This window comes from Medicago truncatula, chromosome 3 (genome assembly GCF_003473485.1).
Source record: "Medicago truncatula cultivar Jemalong A17 chromosome 3, MtrunA17r5.0-ANR, whole genome shotgun sequence".
Classification (NCBI taxonomy): domain Eukaryota; kingdom Viridiplantae; phylum Streptophyta; class Magnoliopsida; order Fabales; family Fabaceae; genus Medicago; species Medicago truncatula.
In genome coordinates, this window is record NC_053044.1 from 25,278,599 (window position 1) to 25,300,560 (window position 21,962).

A 21,962-nucleotide genomic window follows, 5' to 3' on the forward strand; every position below is an offset into this window, starting at 1 on the left:
AACAATTCAAATAAAAGCATTGAGTTAATATTAAATTACCTTGGATTTAGGGAATGAGCTAAACAATGAAGAGGTGTGCTACTCTTTGTCCAGCAAGCACTTAATATTGAGTGCACAACTTCATGAAAGGTTGATAGTTGTTCAACATCTGCCTTTCCTTCATATGCGTGTATAGCTTTCCTCTTCTTAGAACATGATAGATAGACCAGTGAAAGAAAATATAATCAACCTTATCCCACCAATTATCATCTAATTCGTTTGCATATTCTTTTGGACACATGTCAACTTTGAAGGCAATCTGAAAAAACATTTTCTCAGACACTGTTCTAGATAAAGGTTGCACAACTATAGTATAGTTCTCACAACTCTTAACAACTTCTTTGTTTCTTGTGGTAATGATTATCCTACTTCCATTTTCATTGCTATCTATTACATGATACTACTAATAAGGATAACTTAGGCTCCAAGTAACATAGCTTAGCTTAGTTTCCTTTATAATAAGCAGTCCCATTGTATCCTATTGTACATCTGCAGCTACCTATAAATAGCTTTGTAAGTATTGAGCTATTATGCAATAATACACTATTTTTCTAGTTTCATAATATGGCATCAGATTTTCTCTAAAGGGAAAGTTTGTTACGGTCCTTGTAACCGTTTTCCGTTGTGCCTTGTAGATGAAGATTTGTTGAATCTTCATCTTCTTCCTTGCTTTTCACCTTTTTCGTTGCTCATATTGCAGCGTTTCTTGTTGATTTTCTACGAAGAAGCTTCTTGTTCTTCTTCGTTGTTGAGTTTTGATTTCACTCAACTTGTTTCTCTGTTTTTTCATTGTGTTCGTTTCACCTTTTTCTCTTTTATTGGATACATGGCATTTGCTTTATTCCTTTCTTCATGATAGAAGTTGCCTTATTCCCATTTAGTGTACAGAAGGAAATTGCTTTATTCTTTTTTTCATTATAGAAATTGCACAAAATAAATCTCAAGAAAAATCAAACTGTCTATTCTTCAATTCATATAGAGAAACATAAATAATCAAAGCTTGACTCATGGCAGAAATGTCGGTGTCTTTAGTTGTTGACCAACTACTTCCACTGTTAAGGGAAGAAGCCAAGCTGTTGAGAGGCGTTCACAAGGAGTTCGCAGAGATTAAAGATGAACTGGAAAGCATTCAAGCATTCCTGAAGGATGCTGATAAAAGAGCAGCAGGAGCTGAAGAAGACAACACCAGTGAAGGAGTCAAAATATGGGTGAAGCAACTTAGGGAGGCAGCTTTTCACATAGAAGATATCATTGATGATTATTTGATCCAGGTAGGACAGCAACCTCGAGATCCTGGATGTATAGATGTTGCGAATTCGATGAAAATCACACCAATAGCAACTTGATGTGTGGAGCAAGGGATAATCAAGCAACCAAAATCAAAGTGTATGAAAGTTATAAATACAAGCCAAAAGTAGAAAAAAAACGGCGAGAAGAACACAAAAAAGAGAAGAACACAAAAGAATTTGTTGACCCAGTTCGGTCCAAATTGACCTAGTCTGGGGGAGAGAGCAGCCCTCCGATCCACTATATGATGAGTAACGTTACAAAAGAGAAATCAATGGGTTACAAGAATAAGTCTCCCGCCTAATTCTACCCAAAATCCCAGCCTCTTCCCGTAACCAAGAGACTCAATCCTAATAGTGTTTCCCAAGGTGAATCAACCCACAAAACCTAGTGTTTGTTCCGAAGAGACAAACTCTATACAAACCCTAGTTTTGTTATTGCCTTTCTAAACCCTTGTTTCAGCCCCTTCTATCTCCAAGTTTGCTCTGATACAAGGTCTATATTTATAGTAAAAGTTTCGCTTAAAATTTGGAACAAATCTGCACCCAAAAATACGTTTCTGTTATTCGCCGCCATCGCACCATCGTGCCACGATGCGACCCCATCGTGCCACAATTTTTCCAGTGCCTTGCCTCAAAAACTGAAACCTCCATCGTGCCACGTTGCCCAACCATCGTGCCACGATTCTACAGAAACCTGATTTTAAGTTAACTCTCACAATAGATTTACTTCATAAGCTCAAAACTATGATCCCTCGTCGTCGAATAGCATCTGAGATACAAGATTTTAAGACATCTGTTCGTGGGAGCACAGAAAGAAGTGAAAGATATGGCTTCCAACGTTCTTTTGAACAAGGAACAAGCAATTCTAGAGGAAGTAGGAATGCCAAATGGCACGACCCTCGAGTGGCTGCTCTTTACGTTGAGGAAGCTGAGGTTGTGGGATTTGAAGCACCAAGACAAAGATTGATTGATTGGATGGTAAAGGGAAGGGAAGAGCGCACTGTTCTTTCTGTGGTAGGAATGGGAGGGCAAGGAAAAACCACTCTATCAAAGAAAGTTTTTGACAGCAAGGATATCATTGGACACTTTGATTGTCGTGTATGGATCACAGTGTCTCAATCATATGAAGTTGAAGGGTTGTTGAGGGATATGTTGCCAAAAATTTACAAACAAGAAGGAGACAATCCACCTTCGAGTATTTATCAAATGGATCGAGGATTATTAACTGATGAAGTGAGAAAATACTTGCAGAAAAAGAGGTACGTTGTCGTGTTTGATGATGTTTGGAATGTACATTTTTGGGATGATATTGAATTTTCTGTAATTGATAGTAAAAATGGAAGTAAGATATTTATAACAACAAGAAACATGGATGTTGTGTTGTCTTGTAAAAAATCTTCTTTCATTGAGGTGCTTTAGCTGCAACCTTTAACTCAAGAACAATCATTGAAGTTGTTCAATAAGAAGGCATTCAAATTTGACTACGGAGGGTCTTGTCCCAAAGAGCTCATTGGTATAGCTAATGAAATTGTTAAAAAATGCAAGGGTTTACCGCTAGCAATTGTTGCCATCGGTGGACTTTTATCTACAAGAGAGAAAAATGTGTTTGAGTGGCAGAGATTTAGAGAAAATCTAAATTTTGAGCTAATGACAGATACACATCTGATTGGGATAAAAGAAATTTTAGGTTTAAGTTATGATGATTTGCCTTACTATCTCAAGTCATGTTTGTTGTATTTTGGAGTATACCCAGAAGATTTTGAAGTTAAATCAAAGAGAATCACTCGACAATGGATAGCTGAAGGGTTTGTGAAGGAGGAAAGGGGAAAGACTATGGATGAAGTGGCAGAGGGATATATAACAGAGTTGATCCATAGAAGTATGGTTCAAGTATCTTCGCTTAGAATTGATGGCAAAGCTAAAGGTTGTCGTGTTCATGATCAAATACGCGATATGATCCTTCAAAAAAATAAGTATTTTTATTTTTGCAAGCATATTAGTGATGATGGACAGACATCCTTAGGTGGAATAGTTCGGCGCTTATCAATAACAACAATTGACGATGTTTTCAGGGAGTGTATTAATGGATCTCATGTTCGGTCCCTATTTTGTTTTGGAAATAAAGAAATATCCACGTCTTTTTCAAGAGAAATCCCGACAAAGTACAGGTTATTCAAGGTTCTTGATTTTGAAGATTTTCTGATGAAGAATATTCCTAATAACTTGGGAAATTTCATCCACTTGAAGTATTTAAGCTTCAAGAGTTCAAATTCTGGAGTTAAAGTCCCAAAACCCATTGGCATGCTCCAGAACCTAGAGACCTTGGTTGTAAGGGGTGAATATTTTATGGAGTTGCCAAAGGAGATTAGCAAGCTTAGAAAGCTAAGGCACCTTATCGGCCACCGACTATCGTTGATTCAATTAAAGGATGGTATTGGAGAGATGAAGTCCCTACAAACTCTGCGTCGTGTTTCTTTAGATATGGATGGAGCAGCAGAGGTAATTAAAGGGTTGGGAAAGCTGAAGCTGATAAGGGATTTGGGGTTGCTTGAGGTTCATAAGGAAAATGAAAGAATTTTCTCTTCCTCAATCAATGAAATGCAGCATTTGGAGAAACTAAGAGTTATTAATTTTAAATATAATAACTTTGTTGATTTGAATTTGATTTCACCACCAACTATGCTTCAAAAACTTATACTAAACGGCGGGTTAAAGGAGTTTCCAGAATGGATGTTAGCTCTTCAAAATCTTACTGTGTTGAGGTTGGTGTGCCCGTATTCAGTAAAAGATTCATTGCAATCACTAAAAAGTATGCAACACTTGTTGATCTTATTGTTAGACCTTAGTATGTATAAAGGTTTACATTTGCATTTTCAAGATGGATGGTTTCAGAAACTAAAGGAACTGAGAGTTGATCATTCATATAAATTGAGAGAAATTATCATCGACAAAGGATCAATGCCTTCTTTGAAAACTCTTAGTTTAATGAGGCTTTTCAATCTGAAGAATATACCCACTGGCATCCAACACTTGGAGAAGCTTGAAGAGCTCTGGATTGCTGGTGTGGATGATGAATTTGGGGAGCGCAGTTCTACTGAGGATTGGAATTGGATCATGGATCATGGAGCTAATATTTATTCTAAAGATTTTAACAAAATTAAAAAGTCAAGGACTTAGAAATCATGCTTTATCATACTCCAGGTGTGCTTTTTCTTCCTATAACTTATTTTTCGTACTAATATTTACAATATTTTATATGAATGAAAAAATTTAATGTAGTTATCAAAATACAAGTTTTATTTTTCTTCAGTTTTATGCTTTATTATTTTAACTCAGCATCGCCAATTATGAGTGTTATCGCGATTTTCGGGTGTCAAGTCATTAATTAGGCTTGAACCTTTCAATCTTCGATATTCTCTATTTTTTCTTGGGAAGGGCAAAATTGAAAAAAAAACCCTTAGATTCTAAATTCGGGGGTCGTTTTCGCTACGGGAAGGTGTTAGGCACCCGGAGCGATTATGGTATTCCATAAGAACCGTTCTCCTAAGTTGATTTCTACGCTTCATTTTTATTGCCTACTTGTTGAAAGAAAAAGAAGTTTTATTTGAGTGAAGAATGGGGGTGAGAAGAAGTATAATTTGATTTTATTTCGGCTTGGAGGGGTTAAAGTCCCTTGCCTACGTACCGTTTTACGGGATCAAAACCGGCGTAGTTCTTGCTAAAAAGACTTGTTGTTTTTTTTTGTTTTAATTGTTTGATTTTAAATTTTGAAAATGATTTTGAAGAAGGGGATTGAGAGGCTTCATGAGCATTAGAGTATGAAAAAGTGAGGGTTTGTTTAGTGATTTTGCAAAAAGGTCTAAATGATTAGATTTATTTGAGGATTTTATTAAGAAAATAAAAGGTGAAAAGTTGTTGGAGTTTTGACTCCATTTTTATGAAAAATATTTGAAGCGAGTTTGTTTGCATATTTTTTTGGAAAAAAGTTGGATTTTCTCTAAGTGTTTAAACCTAAGCATTCATCTAACCATGCAATCCTAGGCATACATCTACACATGCAATCCTAGGCATACATCTAGGGTGAGTGTGTGCGTGCCGGTGCGCCATAGTGTCCATAGTCCATATTACAAAAATTGCCTAAATACATTCTATGGCCCCTTTGCCAAGCTACAAACCAATGATAACAAATTACATCACCGAATGAATTAAAACTTGCAAAAATAAATGCTAAGCTAAAGAGAGTGGAGGAGATAGTGGTGGAATGGAGAAATACTCATGAAATGAATGGAACAAAAGAAGTGAGATGATTAGTAAAATAAAGCATAGAATAAAAGAAGTGCACAAAAAAAATATTAAGAAGAAAGCCATAAAAGAAACTAATAAAGTGACAAAATGTGCATGAGAATGGTCATAAGGCTCTAGCATATGTATGACCCATAATCCCTTCATTATGGCACTTTTAGAAGTCTTGTTTTGTGCCATAATGTGGAAAAAAAAAATGGGACATATTTGATGCTAAAGTTTATGGCACACTTTCAAAATATTGTGGCACTTTATTTACTAGTAAAAATGCATACTAATTGCAAGCCAAGAAGGGAGATGAAATTGAGATATACAAGCAGCAAATTAAACATGTAATCAGCAACAAACTTATCACAAAATTGCATTCCAAAAAATTCAAATCACATGTCAACAATTCATGAGGACTACACTACTAAAAAATGCACAAATTTATGTCTAAATACACTAATTAACCAAGAAATATCACATGCTTTTTTTATCATTTTAAAACCATTGAGAAATATAAAAAGGACATGAAAATACATCGAGAAACATGTGATAAATTTTGGAGGTTTTTTAGAGAAAATTTAAGCATGCAGAGGTTCAAACAGCAAAGACATATGGTGCGGATAGCAGGAAAATAAACAAAAATGTAAAAAAACCTTAAGCCCAAACCAAAACCCAATACAGACTGGGCCTGGATCATCCAAAGGCCTCAGAGGCGTTGGATTGATCCGGACCTAGATCTGACGGTTCAAAACAAGCAGCGCATGGTAACACGGATCAAGCATACGGAAACAAAGCATCACAGCCATTCAAATGAAAAACCTTAGATCCTACGGTCCAAGATGAAGACAAAATGAACCAGACCGGTTCAGGCGTCTATATAAGGACATGGACACCGGTCCAGTTCATTTCTTTCATCTCTTTCTCTCTCTAAAAACTCTCTTCTCTCGCCTCTCTCTAAAAACTCACCGCCGGTGAGGATGAAGCTACGGCGGAGACCTTGAAGGTCCGCCGGAAACTTCATCTTCTCCGGCGAGACCTTGCACCTCCGGTGACCTAATTTTTCCAGAACTCAAAGATTTTTACATCAAATGATTCGTCCTTTAACCCTAAACACGAATCCAGCAAAGATTTTCTCAAACACAGCTTGAAACGATGTAGATCTGAAAATTTTCGTACGGTTTTGAAATTGATTTTTTTGATTTTCTTGAAAGAAAACGTTTAGATCTTTTAAGGATCTACATCGCTTCGTCGTTTATCTCTTTTCTGGCGCTTGTTCTTGCTTTCAAAACTTGGATCCTTATGGATCTAGGTTTTGTGTTTACGGTTATGATTTTATCTTTGAATTCTGGAAATTTTTAGATCTGTTTGTTCGCGTGATTTTACAGGTTTAACCGTGATTATAATTTTTGAAGAGGAATTCTGAGTTTTACCTGAAGTTTTGGTTGAACCTTTTGATAGAGAAAAATCTTCGGAAAAACTTGAATGTTCTTTGATGAATCTTTGACCTTCTCTGGACCGAAAATAAATCGGTTTACCGGTTCTGTTTCTTCATCTTCTCCGATTCTTTCTCTACTTCTCTCTCTGTGATTACGTGCTTGAGCTTGCTTCTTGCTTCTTAGATCTGCGTGAGAAAATCCCTATGATCAGTGCTTGAGCTTGCTTCAATGTGAGCTCGCACTTTGAATTGTAGGAGAATCTTCAATCCAGTGATGAAGATTCACACGAATCTCTGAGGATTGATGTGAAATTCGTTGATTTCTGATGAACTTTTTGATTTCTGGAAACGGTTAGGGTTTTGTGTTCTTGGTGTTCTTGAGGAATTCTGGGGAAATTTTCTGTTTTGATTCAATTGCTGAGAGAGAAAAATTGGATTTGTGTTTATGAGTTGGCGTGTGATTAATGGCTCTGTGTGGCACTGTGCACTATTTATAATCTGACATGTGTACTTGAGATCCAATGAAAAGGTGACACCTGGACTTGTATGAAAATGGCACGGCCTTGGGCTTGGAATGAATTTGGGACCTTTCTGCAAAAACAAAAACTTAAGGACTAAACTGCAATTAACCAAAAAGGGCTGAAATGTAAAATATAAAAAGTTCTGGACTGAAAAGCAATTTTGGACCTCTTCGAGGACCAAAATGCAAAATAAAAATAAAATTGAAATAAAATTAGTAACCTGACAAAACGTAAAGCGAAACAAAAAATAAAATTGACAAAACGGACTAAAACGAACCAAAAACTGACATGAGGTATTTCAAAATACCTCCCTGCCAAAATTTTAACAGGAAAAGACCAAAATGCCCCTAGGGACTAAAATGACCTAAACTGACTCAAATTGACTTGACACTGACTCAGATGCAAGTTTGAAATGAACTTAACAAGGTTTACTGATGAAATGTTAAAAAATCAATTTGAAAAGACTCAGAGACAGTCACAAGGATGAAAATGGGTCCCACTGCAGGAAATGACCAAAATACCCTTCTGTACGACTTTTTGCAAATTTTGAAATAAACTGTAGAAAAAGCAATGTAATGATTCAGAGACACTTTTGAATGACCTACAAGACAAGTAAAGACATTTCGAAAGGTTTTATGCAAGAAAAACATAGGTAAAATTGTAATTGAAAATACTGCGAGGCAGAGGCAATTTGAACTGTGCAGTTGAAATTTGATAATTGACAAAGTTCGAAACGAAATTGGCCCCAATATTTTTAGGTCCAAAAATAGGGTATAACAGCTGCCCCTATTTAAGTTTCTTTGTCTGGAGAGTCAAGAGACGGCGTCTTTGGCTTGACAGGACGAAGATACTTAAATATTAGCATTTGCACTGTGTTTGGACGTAAAAATACGCCTACCCATTTTCAAATAGTATGCATGCCGTGCATCATTCGGATTATGAATGCAAGACCTCATGGGGATTGGAATTAACAAAATATGTCGTATCCATTGCGGGATTGGTAGACATTGACAAAGATAGTGAATAGTAGAATAACGGGAAGCAAGAAACAAGTTGGACAGGTACAAGCTGTTCTTGGATTCAAACTAGCCACTTGACCGGGAATGAAATAAACAGACAACTGCGAGTTGTTCTTATGGATTCGAACTGGTCACTTCACAGGGGATAGAGGTTACTGGACAAACATGAGCTGTTCTTATGGATTCGAACTGGCAACTCACTTGGGGATATTGGAAAGTGCGAGTTGTTCTTATGGATTCGAACTGGTGACTCGACTGGGAAAAAGAGAAAATTGACAAGTACGAGTTGTTCTTATGGATTCGAACTGGTGACTCGACGGAAAACATGTAAAATTGGCAGGTACGAGTTGTTCTTAGGGATTCGAACTAGTTACTCGACTGATAACGGAGGTAAATAGACAGGGACAAGTTGTCCTTGGATTGAACTAGCCACTTATCCAAACATGGATGGAAATCACTGGGGATTTGTAATGGGATTAGAATTGACTTGACGTCTATTTGATTTGAAAGGTAGAAATTGACCGATATTATTGGCTCACAAGGTCTTGACAGAGAACCTGACATGAGTATTGAATTGAGACTGATGTTGACGTTGGAAATGCGATGTGCATGGATGACATAACAGTTTCATCAAATGCATGGGCACGTAATATGCATGATTATGCAGGTATGAATGCTTGTAATGCATGACTGTTGGCAGTTTGTAGGCACGACTTCACGGGGAAGACAAGACATCAGAGTATTGGGCACGTAGTGGCTCGTGCTATATTACGCATTCTTGGAAATCCTCTTTGGAGATGACGTCGTTGGGAGACGTATCGGGACCATGGCTGAGGGCAGGTAGGTATGCAACTTGCTGGGGATAGAATCTCGGAAGACTCTACTGGGAATAATGCCGGATGCTGGGCGATTCAGTGCTGGGTATGTTGTAGATATCGCATCTGTGGTCAATGCTTTTTTGCACGTCATTTTCTCAATTTTCATTCATCATTTTTGCATCCCATTTTTGCCTAGATCGCCCTTTCGGGTTTTCGATCCACCGGGGAAATAAATTCTTTTCAATGCCCCATTTTTGCCTGAACTGCCCTTTCGGGTTGTCAATCCAGCGGGGTGCTCATTTTTGCCTAAGTCGCCCTTTCGGGTTTTCAACTTAGCGAGCTCATTTACTTTCATGCATTTTTATTCTGTTTTTTCATTCTTGCCATTGACCACAGACTATCCTGGAGGAGAACCTGCTTGTAACATATATTGAAATAGACACCAACACACACTCGCTCATGCATGTTCATTTGAATATACCCTGTTGCTCAGGTTTGCTTTTCAAAATAGACTTTTTCATTTTTCAAAAATGTTTGTTTCGAGCATTATCATTATCAAAATAGAAAGAAAATGTTTTGCATATAGCTTTGAAAGTAAAAAGAAAACAGAGTTTCAAACAAAAGCACAAGCTCAAATTGATGTATAAGAGTGGTGGTCAGCCGAAGGCGTGACTCCACGGATTTACAAAACTTGGAAAATGGTAATTTTATTGGTTGGTGGTACATTGAACACAGTAATCATGACATCTCCTAGAAACTTTGAATTCGCAAGCATAAGAGCTTTTGATGAAAATGGTCATTAACAGCTGCAGATGCCCCAAGGGGGACGGTGGTTGGCCAGATATAATTACTTGCCTTTTGTTTTGATCTCATTTTTGCATGAACCGCCCTTCCGGGTTTTCGGCTCATCGAGACGCTCATTCTTTCCTGAGTTGCATGCAATCTCAGCGAGCTTTTTCATATATATATTTTTTTTGTCCCTTACTTTTGCCTGGACCGCCCTTTCGGGTTTTCGATCCACCGGGAAGCGCATTTTTGCCTAGGCCGCCCTTTCGGGTTTTCGACCTACCACGCTGTTCTTTTCATATTTCTAGGCAAAGTATTTCTTGACTATATCGGCATTCACTGGATTTGGAAGTTCTACACCATCCATGTGCGTAAGGATTAAAGCACCACCGGAGAAGGCCTTCTTGACAACATAAGGACCTTCATAGTTAGGCGTCCACTTGTCCCTTGGGTCGGGTTGCTGGCTTATCCTCCTTTTCAATACAAGTTCCCCTACCTTGAATTCTCGAGGATGGACTTTCTTGTCAAAAGCAGTCTTCATTCTTGCTTGATATGACTGTCCACGAGCCATGGCATCCATACGTTTTTCCTCAATCAAATTCAACTGATCATACCGGCTTTGGCACCATTCAGCCTCAGATAACTTTGCTTCCATGATCACACGGAGGGATGGGATCTCCACTTCCAAAGGAAGAACTGCTTCCATACCATATACAAGAGAGAAAGGGGTTGCCCCGGTTGAACTGCGCACAGTAGTACGGTAGCCATGCAGAGCATAGGGTAACATCTCATGCCAGTCCTTGTAAGTAGTTACCATTTTCTGTACAATCCTCTTGATATTCTTGTTGGCGGCCTCAACAGCACCATTCATCTGAGGTCTATAAGGAGAAGAATTATGATGCTCAATTTTGAATTCTTCACAAAGAGCTTGCACCACATTGTTGTTCAGGTTGGTACCATTGTCGGTAATAATCTTGCTGGGAACACCATACCGACAGATGATGTTGTTCTTGATGAACTTAGCTACCACTTGCTTGGTCACATTGGTATAAGATGCTGCTTCAACCCACTTGGTGAAGTAGTCAATTGCCACTAAGATGAAACGATGACCATTTGAAGCCTTTGGTTCAATTCTTCCAATCATGTCGATGCCCCACATCGAGAACGGCCATGGGGATGAAATAACATTGAGAGCGTGCGGAGGCACATGAATCTTATCAGCATAGATTTGACATTTGTGGCACTTTCTGGCGTGCTGGTAGCAATCATGCTTCATGGCCATCCAGTAGTAACCTGCTCGTAACAACTTCCTTGACATAGTATGCCCCGTAGCATGGGTCCCGAAGGTACCGTCATGTACATCATGCATTAACTGCTCTGCTTCATGTTCATCAACACATCTTAACAATACCATGTCATAGTTTCTCTTGTACAGGATATCTCCATCTAACAGGAATCTACTGGCCAATCTTCTCAGGGTCTTCTTATCTTGTTTGGAAGCACCCGGCGGATACTCACGGCTCAGCAAGAACTGTTTGATGTCGTAGTACCAGGGTTTATAGTCAACCACATTTTCGCCAGCCTGATCGATCACATCCCCAATAGCAAACACATGCGAAGGCCTTTCAAGGCGTTGCACTTTGATTACTGGCACATCATTCCAATGGTTTACTCGAAACATGGAGGATAGAGTAGCAAGAGCATCAGCCATTTGGTTCTCATCACGAGGAATATGGTGCAGCTCAACCTTTGTAAAATATGTCAGCAAACGTCTCGCATAATCACGATAAGGAATCAACTTAGCATGATGGGTCTCCCATTCACCCTTTATCTGATTGATGACGAGCGCAGAATCTCCATAGATGTCGAGGTGTTTGATTCTCATGTCAATTGCTTCCTCGATCCCAAAGATACATGCTTCATACTCAGCCATATTGTTGGTACATTCGAACAAAATTCGGGCGGTAAAAGGAATGTGATGCCCCTGCGGGGATACAATGACTGCCCCAATTCCTTTACCATAAGCATTGACAGCACCATCAAAGACTAAACCCCACTTGCTATTGGGATCTGGACCTTCATCAATCAACGGTTCTTCGCAGTCTTTTGATTTTAAATACATGATCTCTTCATCGGGGAAATCGAATTCAATTGGTTGGTAATCATCAAGAGGTTGGTAAGCAAGGTGATCGGCAAGAATGCTACCTTTGATTGCCTTTTGAGTTTTGAACACAATATCATATTCAGACAAAAGCATCTGCCAGCGTGCAATCTTCCCAGTAACAGCAGCTTTCTCAAAGATATACTTTATCGGATCCATTCTGGATATCAACCAAGTTGTATGATTCACCAAATAATGACGCAGGCGTTTAGCAGCCCAGGCCAGAGCACAACAAGTCTTCTCAAGCATTGTATACCGAGTTTCACAATCGGTAAACTTCTTGCTTAGATAGTAGATAGCATGTTCTTTCTTTCCAGTCTCATCTTGTTGACCAAGTACGCACCCCATGGATTCATCAAATACTGCCAAATACATAATCAAAGGCCTTCCTTCCACAGGTGGGACAAGGATAGGTGGTTCCAGCAGGTAATTTTTGATGCTATCAAAAGCTTCTTGGCATTCATCATTCCATGCAATAGGCTGATTCTTTCTGAGTAGCTTGAAGATCGGCCCGCAGGTTGCGGTCATGTGAGATATGAATCGGGAGATGTAATTCAAACGTCCGAGGAAACCTCTGACTTGCTTCTCGGTCTGTGGAGCTGGCATCTCTCGGATGGCCCGGACTTTATCAGGATTGTCATACCCCAATTTTTGACCCAAGATCCCACCGACACGTGTCACTTGACCCTGATCAGACTTTAACATTTCAGTGAAAAAATCGGCAGGGAGGTATTTTAAAATACCTCATAAAGTTCCGAATCGGGCCCTCTTCTCTCAGTCTTTAATTATTTATTTCCATCTTTCAAATTTTTAGTTTAAAATTCTAATTTTAATTTTAGTCCAAGATTAGATTAAATTTCTTTTATTCCCATTTTAAAATTTTTTCTTTTTTATTTAAAACCAAAAATGTAGATGTTATCCTTTTATTATTTATTTTATTATTATTTTTCTTTTTTTTTTAAGTCCCGAAATTGTCCAAAGTCTCAAAAACGTCCAAAATGGTCCAGATTCATAGCAAATAACAAGAGGCACCCGTTTTTTCCTCTGGAGCAAATCCAAACAGGCTGTCACGGCGTGTTTCATCCTCATCCAACCCAAACAAACTCGCGCCTCATCTGAAGCAGATCCAAACAGGCTGTCAACAGCGCGTTTCCCCTTTCTCCTCCCCCAAGCCACTGCTTTTTTGCTCATCAGCAACAAACCCTAGTTCCAAACCACATTATAAATACAACCTGCAAAACAACCAAGAAAACACACAGGAAATACAGCAAAACACAGGAACAATAGAGGAAACGGAATCGCAACATAGCATCAACACGGCAGAACGCACATAAGCCACACAGCAGGGCGCACACGGAAAGCCAGAGAGAAGAACCGATTCAACCGTACGCAACACCACCGTGACCGTCGAAACCCATCAAAGCAACATCACCGAATTCCGGCGAATCCAGCAATCATCATCAAACCTGTAACCAAAACACACAAAGCCAGCAGCGAATTTTCAACCAACAGAATCATCAACACACAATCCAGTCGCGGCAGCCATCAACCCGTAACACAGCATCCAGGACCGAGTTTGAGAGAAGAAATAAGGGCAAACGGGATCGAGCCAATCTCAAACCAAATCAAAATCCAAATCAAAGGTAGTATCCCTTTTTCACTATGCTATCTCTTAGATCTAGGACTGTGGGTAGCTTATCTTGAAATTCTGAGGTTAAAAACGAAACTAGGAAGGGAAGAGAAGAAGGAAGCAAAAAAAAAAAATCAAAAAAATAAGTTGTTAGGGTTCCGGCGCGGTGGCGCCGCCGCACCGGCCGGCCGGCCGCCGCCGGAACCCCCTCATCTTTCCGTCGGAGCAAAGAAGAAAGAATAGAGAGAGTTTGAGAGATTTAGGGAAGAAGAGAGAGAAAAGGAAAAGAAAAATGAGGAAATTAGGGTTCACACCCTTTATATACCTCTCAAATCCGGGTCGACCCGCCAGGCTTAACCCATGACCCGCTCCGTTTCTATCTAGGCCCAAACCTTTTTTTTACTTTCTGCACACCCCATAATACTGCTACACCTCCCACCTTGTGATTGAACCTTTTATTTATTTCTTTCAAGTCTTGCATACATTTTATTTATCGTTTAGCATTGTAATTATTAATTTATGTTCTCTCATGCATGTTAGAATGTAAATTAGGCCTTGATGTAAATAATTTATTTACTTTTTCTTGTCATTTATTTTTTTGCAGACCTTAGAATGTAAATAGGTTTTTTTGTAATAGTTTAGGTGCATGTGTGCGTGTGTGGGTGCATGCTCTACTTTTCTGCTTAGGTTATTACGTTTTATTTTCTTGCTCCGTTAGTTTAGCAATTATTCAAAAAAACAACAAAAACATGCAAATAACCAAAAAAATCATAAAAATACTTTTTATAATAAACCTTGATCCTAAATCAAGTGATCGTCCTTTTTATTTTATTTTCTTAATCAAAATTGCAATCAACTTTAAATCAACTTAGAGTCATCTCTCTTTTAATAAAAAACACAAACAAATTCTTATTTGCCACTTGGCTTTTATTTTTAAAACTTTTTTCAAAACTAATAAAAAACACACAACCAATCAAACGTCAATTTTTACCCCGAACTACGAGGTTTTGATCCCTCACGGGTACGTAGGCAGAGGACCATGTCCTTCCAAATCAATAAAAAATGTAGATAAATTAGGTCTCACTTTCTTTTTTTTTTAATCATCACATTAACTTCTTTTTTCAAAAGCAAGCAAGTTATAGCACATTAAATTAAATAAAACCAAGAGGTTCCCGTAGAGTACTACGGACATAGAGGGTGCTAATACCTTCCCTTTATGTAACTAACCCCCGAACCCTAAATCTTTTCAAATAGGGGTAGTTTGAACTTTTTTTCCCCTTTTCTTAATAAAATTAAATGTTCAGTCGTGAAATAATTAGTGAGTCAAAAGCTAATCAAATAGCCTTGATCTCCAAAAAATGACGCGACAGAAATGGCGACTTCACTGGGGACCCCCTAAGAGGGTTGAGCCTAACTTGGCTTTATTTAACTCTTTGTGCTATAACTTGCTTAAAACAAAAAAAAAACAAAAAGATGGAAATAGTTGTACATATCTTCTCTTTTCTTTCTCCTCTTTTCTCTTAAACATGAGTGGTGAGATAAGTCCTACATCCGGGCTTGAGAGAAACATAAGATAGGACGGTGGTATAACCAAAGTGCCTTTCCGAGAGTCAAGTCTCGTGTTTGGGTTCATGTGGTACAACCCCACTCAATGGAGGGATCTTGGAAGTAATTTTATGTTGACATGAGTAGTCGTGTTGGCATCGTATTTTCAAGTGACCGTCAAAGTTGAGGACCTTTAGTTACCTTAAACCCATCTTGGCCTTTTAGGACGTAGTGCGGTGGCTAATCAAGAGTAGTCTTGAATTAGTTGATACGCGATACTACACTCAAACGAAACTTTCATACGAATCTTATTGGATCAAGAGTAGTCTTGTAACCCGATAATATTCGGAAGTGGTTAATGACTTTGGGAACTTGGTAGAACCCGCGATACAGGTACAAATGAAACCATAGTCCTTACCAAATGGCATTGTTACCCTAAGCTCCAACATTGTGGACTTAACCTCACCATGCATGATCATGCATACATGCATTCATCCATAAAAAACTTTTTTTTCATCAAAATATCGAAGGACTTAGATAAGTTTTCGTAAACATCAAAGATATGGTCCTTGTAAGAAGGAACACCAAGAAACCCAAAACTTCAAAAAAAGCTTTAGCTTTTGTTAAGAACTTTTTCCTTGGTTTCGTTCTTACTTTTGAAAGGGAACCAATTGCAACGTCTTTACAATTTTTAAATAAAACAATGTTCCTTATCAAGTTTACAATTACTTTGACAAGTCCTTCAAAAAAGAAACGTGTCTGTTTTTGCATAAGCATGCATCATTTGCATTCATAGTTTCAAGTCAGAGTCTTACACTGTGTCTTTTCTACTAAAGGTCAGTCCATCTCAAAGAGTCATGGCATCCTCGTCTGAAACTCACTCGCATTTACAACACTCGAACAATCATGAAGAAAGGATGAAGTTTCTCAAACAAGAAAATCAATTGCTCCGTGAGGAGGTGGCAGTCATGCGAACTAAGATGGATGAAATGACTGAATTGATGAAAGCATTGACGGCTGCACATAATCAACCACCACCTCCTCCTCCTCCTATCAGCACTCAAGCCGAAGCAACTGTCTCTATTTTTTCTGAATGGACGATACCTGTCAGTACTTCCCCAAATTCTAGGCCAGAAGATCGTCCTTGGAGTGTCCCTATTTGTCTCAGTGAAGTATTCCGCCCTATTGCTTCTGAAACTCAGATGCCTACTCATCAATATGCAGCTCATGTTCCTCCGCTTCCTGTAAGAGCTCCTCCAGTTGTCATAACTTATTCAACACCTATGATGCACACCATTCCACAAAATGAAGAACCCATCTTCCATTCAGGGAACATGGAGCCCGATGATAGAATGAATGACTTGCGGGAAAAATATGATGAAATGCATCGAGAAATGAGGGCTCTCCGTGGGAAAGAAAAATTTGGAAAGACCGCTTATGATCTCTGTTTGGTGCCGAATGTCCAGATACCTCACAAGTTCAAGATCCCAGATTTTGAGAAGTATAAAGGGAACTCCTGCCCCGAGGAACATTTGAAAATGTATGTAAGAAGGATGTATGCATATGCTCGAGACAATCAGGTCCTCATTTGCTACTTTCAAGAAAGTCTGGCTGGTCCCGCCTCAAAATGGTACACGAATCTAGAGAAAACGCGAATCCAAACTTTTCGTGATCTATGTGAAGCTTTTGTGGAGCAATACAATTATAACATGGATATGGCGCCGGACCGAAGTGATCTTCAGACTATGACTCAAGAGAGCAAGGAAACGTTCAAGGAGTATGCTCAGCGATGGAGGGATACCGCTGCCCAAGTCAGCCCGCGTGTAGAAGAGAAAGAAATGACCAAGCTCTTCTTAAAAACTCTCAATCAGTTCTACTACAAGAAGATGGTCGGAAGCACGCCCAAGAACTTTGCTGAGATGGTTGGTATGGGTGTACAATTGGAAGAAGGAGTCCGAGAAGGACGATTGGTCAACAATACCCAAGAAATTGCCGACTAGGTGGAGACAGGATCTCTCTTGCACCTTCCATCAAGGGGCACAAGGTCACGACGTTGAGCACTGTTTCTCCTAGGAAATTGAAGTCCAGAAGCTGATCGACGACAATGTGTTGCATTTCGAGAAATTGAATCCGAGTGTGTAGCTGCAATTGGGTCGACGTTTTGTCTTCTGCTATTCAATTTGTTTCCAGTGATGTGTTCGTTCGTTCATTATCTTTTCAAAAAAAAAAACATCCTTTCATCCCGCCCAGGATGAAAGTGAACTAGTGTAGGGCTTTTTGCTTTAAGATTTGTCATCATTAATAAAAAGGTCGTTTTAATCCCGACTTTACTTTCATTTTGTGCTTTTTCTTGGAAAAATGGTAATACAAAAAACCCAAAAAAATAATTAATCATTCACAAATATCTGCATAATCATAACTTTTGTTTACTTGTCAAAATTAACAATAAATCATGCATTAATAAACCCGTTGAACACATTTACCATGTACTCTCTTCCAACTTTGAGTCCCTTGTATCCGAAGCTGAAAGAGACATGAATGAAGAGACTCATGACAAGATCTCTCGCCTACTGGGGCATCTAGCCATCAAAGCTACCAAACAAAAATCATGAAGATAATCCAGAAGATGGCACTCACTTACAAAGACTAGTTCGAGGTGCTACCATTCGCTTTGCTCGGATATCGTGCTTCAGTACACATTTCAACAGGGGCATCCCCCCTCTTTCCCTCAAGTATACAACAGGGAGGTGATGCTTCCTGCACGATCAAAGTCCCAACAATAGGAGTTATGCCAAAGTCCAAGCTTGAACAAACTTAAAATGCATGACGACCTTGTACAATCATGTCAAAAAAGTTTGAAAACAAACTTCCAACAAGAAGGTTCGTCCCCGTGAAATTCAAGAATGAGACTTTGTGCTCAAAAGGATACTATATTTCCAATCAGACTCCAGGGGCAAGTGGGCGCCTAACTATGAAGGATCGCGTGCGATAACTTCTCCAACTATGGATGACAAACTCGCACTTCCTATGAATGCCGGTGCGGTCAAGAAATACTTTGTCAAAAAATAATAAAGCTCGATAAGTCGCAAACCTTAAAGTACGGCTTAGGAAAAAATGAGCGTCTCGGTGGACTGAAAACCCAAAAGGGCGGTCCGGGCAAAAGTTAGAGACATGAACAAAAACGATTATCCTGATAGATTGAAAACCCGAAAGGGCGATCTATGCAAAAGTTAAGGATCAAAAAGACAAAGTAACTGCATCCGGTCAAGTACAATCCACTTGGGGCATCCAGCTATCAAAAGACCTCCGACTCGAAGCATCTGCAGATCAAAGACTCGGAACAGGGGCATTCAAAGTTGTTAGGGAGAATAATGGTTACTGTGTTCAATGTACCCTCCCCATTACATTTACCATTTTTCCAAAATTTTCAAAAAAATCCGTGGAGCCATACCCTTGGCAGGTCATCCCTCAATTCATCAAACTTGAGCCTGTGCCCATTTATTTGGAACTCTCATTTATTCTATTTGCATAATTTCTTCTTAAAGCAAAAAAAATTCAAAATACAAAACTTTTTTTTTTTTACATCTCTTGAAAAGTGTGAACAACAAACACATTCTCTTTGAACTCGTGAGTAGGTGAAGTATACATCAGCATCCGCCTCGATAACGGTTACACTCCGGAAGAGAAACATGACTAAGTACTATGGAGAGGTCCTATACTTTGAACAAAATACTGTCACAGTCAAAAAAATACAAAAAATAATACAAAGAAGCTCGCTAAGTTGAAAACCTGAAAAGGCGACTTAGGCAACAGAGAGCGTCCCGGTGGACTGAAAACCCGAAAGGTTGGTCCAGGCAAAAATTAGGGGCAAAACAAAAAAATATTCCCGGTGGACTGAAAACCCGAAAGGGCGGTCCAGGCAAAAATTAGGGATTTTTCAATAAAACAAAAAGGCATGACTGTTGAAGCATACCAATGGAAGGACACTCTGTGCCGGTTTACAAATGGCGACTTCTTCCAGACTTCTTTCATCAACAATGGGCTCACCCCCCAGGAGGCATCGGTGGCTACCTAGTGCCAGGTTCTTACACCATCAACGGCTCGATTTGCTCACAATAATATCATCTCCAAGGAAGGTTGCCGAGTGTTTGTAATGCAATGTCGGTCCGACTCCCATCTTACCTGTCTTGTCTCGGTTCATCGATTCACGTGTCATGTACATTCATATATCCATACATTCATAGAATCATGCATTCACCAATATTTTCACATAATCATACGTTTATGCGTACACGACATATGCATAACATCAATTCACACATAATTGCATCAGTCAAAGCTTACCATTGTGTCAAGCCGCAAGTTTCTACAAATGAGCGTCTTCCATTTCAACTTCAATTTCAAAAGTGTCATCCCCGGTGTGCTCGCGATTTTCGGATGTCAAACCATTAATTGATTTGAATCGTCGATCTTTGAACTCTCGATTTTTATTCTTGGGAAGGGAAAAAATGAGTAAAAACCCTTTTCGAGACTTTGGATTCGGGGGTTGGTTTCGAATAGGGAAGGTGTTAAGCACCCTAGACGACTTCGGTACTCCGAAGGAACCGCTTACCTAGATTATCTTGTGCTAAGTTACTCGTTTATTTGAAAAATTATTGCCTAATGTCTAAGTGAAAGAATGGAGGGAGAAGAAGTATGTTTTTGGTTATTTTTATTTGATTTGGAAGGACGAGTCCTCTGCCTACGTACCCTTTTTGGGAAAGGGATCAAAACCGACGTAGTTCCACTCAAGAATTTCTTTGGTGGGTTAGGTTGATTTTAAGATTTTTTCGAAAATGGGTTTTAAGAAGAGAAAGAGGCCTCAAGGCATGAGATAAAGAAAACAAGTGAGGTTGATTGATTTTAAATTTTGAAAATGATTGAAGTTGAATTAAAAATTGATTGAGAATTTGATTAAGAAAATAAAGGAAAAAAGTTATTAAGAAAATGATTTTTGAAGTTTTGCATATTTGACTTTTTGAGAAAATGATTTTTCTAAACTAACGGTGAAAACTAACGTAACGTCGTAAAAACTAACGGAAAGCGGTAAATAAAATGTGGTAGTGTCGGTGCATGTGTCGGTGCTTGTGTTACCTACATTATTACATCAATTCCTAAATACAACCCTAAGGCCTTTATGCCAAAATAAAATGCAAGAAATAAAATTACAACAATTCCCTATTTATACACACTAAGTCAATGACAAAATAAAATAATGATAAAATTAAAAGTGCATGCTATGATTCAAGACAAAAATTAAATAGTTAGTAATCACAAGAAATATTATGGTGAATGAGACATAAGAAATAATAAGCAAGAATTAAGACAAATAAAAAAATTAAGGTCATCATATAAGAAATGAACAAAAAACCATAAAAAGAAAACAAATAGAAAGGATTTTTAAAATTAGAGAAAATTAAAATAGTGAGAAAAATATTTTTTTGGAATTTTTTCTAAACACAAAAATGTCAAAAAGTGTAAAAACAGTATTTAAAAAAATAAAGATAATTAAAAATAAAAAATAATAAAACATTGGCTCAGCAGGATTAATTCTGGACCATTGGATTAAATCAATAGTCCAGATTCATTCACTGGATTCATCACAGCCGTTGGATCCAACGATCCAAGGGTCACAAAAACAACATAGAAACAAAGGGATTATACTGAAAACACAGTGACCGTCAGATCAACGATCTGATGGTCCAAACAGAAACCACACCATACTCACGCAGAAAAAAAAAATCCACCTGATCCAAAATCAAGATACACAGGAGCCCTCAGATCAAGGAATGATCCAGATCCAAGGGCTGTAACGCGATGGAGCACTGAATTGCAGTATGCGCACGTGCACAAGATCCAACAAAAAAGAAAGCATTATAAAAGAGTTCTAACAAAAAAAACATAACACAATTCACAAAAAACCTCTTTCTAAAAACCTAGAGAGAGAAGCTCCCACTTCTCTCTAGGAATCTCGCCGGAGAAGAAGGTGGGGGAGGGGCGGCCGGAGCAGCTCCGGCGCGGTGGTCGGCCGGAGCGCCGCCGCGCCGGAGTTTTTTTTTTTGCTTTTTTTCGAATTTTTTTACATCAAACCACTCCTCTTCCCTTCCTCTACTCGAATCCGGTATTAGTTTTAAAAAGGGTAGAGAAATTTGAGCTAGATCTACAAATTTAGTTTCAAAAAAAACTTCATACAAAACACAACATAAAGTTGAAAGAAAACCATTACCTCTTTTTCCGATCTCCCTCTCTTTGTTTGAATCCGGTCCGGTTCTCCTCCTTCTTCTTCGCGACCTCACGCAGATTCCAAGTTTGGATCTGCTCTCTCTCCGATTCGGTTCCGGCGCGCCCCTTTTGCTCCGGTTCGGTTTGCTTTGTTTTGTTATGTGTTGA

At 38.8% G+C, this 21,962-nt stretch overlaps 1 pseudogene; it reads left to right on the forward strand.

Annotated features, from left to right (window-relative positions):
* Positions 1 to 1,046: 1,046 nt before the first annotated feature.
* The window catches only part of LOC25490716 (disease resistance protein RPM1-like), a 50,726-nt pseudogene continuing 29,810 nt past the window's right edge, over positions 1,047 to 21,962 (forward strand).